Raw genomic sequence first — 2,642 nt, 5'->3', positions numbered from 1 at the left:
CGTAAGTGGCCACTATTTACTATACATAATCGACTGCAGTCTCTCTCTTGTCCGTTCTCCATGGCAACTATGACCAAAACAAAACATAGCAACCGGCAGTGTTTGCATTGCTACTAACAAGGGCGCTGATTGGCCGATCCCTGCTACCCACTACAACAATCCTATTACCCAACTGATTGACTAAACTACTATTATACACAAACAAACGAGTCCTTCATCACAATAACTATCCATTTAATTTTAATTGAAGTGTAAGTTTCCTTTAATTTCATGTTTATAAGGTATGTTAGGAAGTAAAATAAAGATATTCTGTGATGACTTTAAGTATAATAAGGATAGCTATGCTCCAGTACATCAATTCATACAAATAACTGGATATAAGTAGTAAACTGCTACCAGACCCTAAATAAATTCTGCTGGGTTGTTACACTCAGTAGTAGAAAAAAAAAAGTTTAAATGCATGGCATTCATTTTGATTTGGTATGTTGAGACTGGAACAGGGCTCTAGGGCAGGGGGTTGCCGTGCTCATGTCCCACCTCTAGAACCCCCACACTTTTAAAATCGCTGCTCCATCCCTGTAGATCACTGAGCTCATATCAAAGGGAATTTCATAAATAGATGTTTCAAGTGCTTCTAGAATGGTTGTTAAATTTACATAACTAAACTGCATGACTCTGTTTTCTTTGTTCTATAACTTTGGCATACTAACATACTACATACTTAAATTATGGTGTACTCAAAGTCCAGATGTTAGAACAGTTAAGTGATCCTCAGTCAGCTCAAGAACCCGGTTACTTGGGTTACTCTGGACTTTAAAAAATTTTGAAATTTCTTTGCAGACAGCACATCACAAAGGTGATAATGAACCACTGATCAGGTCACATGACAAACTGTGACTTGTAGGTGCACCCATTAGCTGACAAAGACCCACAAATCTCTTTTGGTAAAATAGATTCCCCTCTCATTCAGAGGATGACCAAATATCAAAGTGGATTTTGGAAACAGCTAAACTACTAATAATTAAGTTCTCTCAAGACTTCAACTGGTGAGTGGTGGGCTACTGGCCACACAGAACACAGTGTGCTCCTCTTACTGTCTAAACACATGAAAGGGAAACAGTAATAAAATAACTCTATTTTGCATTTGCTTTGAGTTGCAAATTCAGTATACAATGGAGGTGGCAGACGCATTGTACAATTCTTCCTCAGTTTGTGCATCTTGGAAGCTCTGGCCTGCCCGCAGGTAACATCTACACTCTCAGCATAGACGATGGAGAGGACAAATGCTTTCATATCAGCTCTGACTCCGTCTTCTAACTCCAGATTCTCCCCCACTCATCCCAGGACCTCTCTTGCCTCAGGATCAGTCATCGCCTTCTGCAACACCCTCTTCTTCTCATGCCCATAGATCCCTGAGGTGAGGTATGATGATGTCTGCAACCTCTTTTGAGAGCATGGCACAGCAGTTGATGAACGCATGCTTGCATTTAATCAGCAGATCACCTTGGAGTTGTTGCGAGACCTATGCCGCTTGGACAAACACATCCCTGTCCTCACAGTCTAGTACAACTGTTCTAGTGTAGTTCCTGATCCTCAGCTTAGCATAGGCAGAGAGCAGCATTGTATCTGCCTCTGGATGCTGGAAGACATAGTCCCCGCTTGCCATGCCAGTGTCCACGTTGGTTGACGTTTCTCCCTTGACGTCACCCTGCACCCGACTAACTTGTGTTTTCAACCATTGAGTTCATTGAACTCAGCAGCTCCTGGGAACTTGTTTTCGGGATTGGGGAAAACATTTGGGATGTGTCGATGTTTTGCTGCCCGACGATTGTGCTCATCATCCTTGATTTTGAAGAGAGGGTCATATTTGTCATTGACGAAGATGATGAGGCATGCATTAGTGTGGTGTTGTCGTATCAGTTCCGCTTGGTCTCTGTTGAAAAAAGTCAAGGCCAAACTTCTCTTTGTTGTTCAAAAATCAGGAGTCAGAGTTTCTGAGCAGCAAAAATGTACTTTAATGCCAGGCAATAAAGGAGAGTAATACAGTGTTCATAATAGACCACCCCGTTGCTCTGAGTTTCGCAACTGAGGGTGTTGTCTTATATACCCTTGGGTCAGCATAGGTCATGCCTTGTGTCCATCCTCTTCATACATGGCCAACCACAATATTATTTTTTTTACGTCACCTGTTGTTGGCCCAAAATCTCTGAAATAGGTTTTGGCCCGAGCTGGTCATACCTGGCATGACCATTTCCATCCAGCTATTTTTTGTAACTGCTAAGGATCATATAACCATTATTGTCAGAGCTTCCCCTGGCTCTCTCTCCACTGCCATACTTGCCTCCTCACACCCCCCTTTTTCTCGCTCCTTTCCCACAACCACTCTTTTTTTTCCTTTTTTTTTTGAAACACTGAGTTTGATACAAACACATTTCAAAGTGAAGTTTAACACACATTTAAAGTGAAGTTTAACACAAACATACCCTCCAGTTTATCCAGTGCATTAAGTGAGATTCTTTTAACATTTTTTTGTGCCCTTTCATTGATTATATGTGGTCTGTGAGGTTATATATTCATTATAATGACAATTCAACATACTACTACTTATTACTTATGATACTTGTCATAATCATTCTGCGCCA

This window comes from Thunnus thynnus, chromosome 7, assembly GCF_963924715.1.
Source record: "Thunnus thynnus chromosome 7, fThuThy2.1, whole genome shotgun sequence".
NCBI lineage: Eukaryota > Metazoa > Chordata > Actinopteri > Scombriformes > Scombridae > Thunnus > Thunnus thynnus.
Note: the sequence above shows the minus strand (reverse complement) of the source record.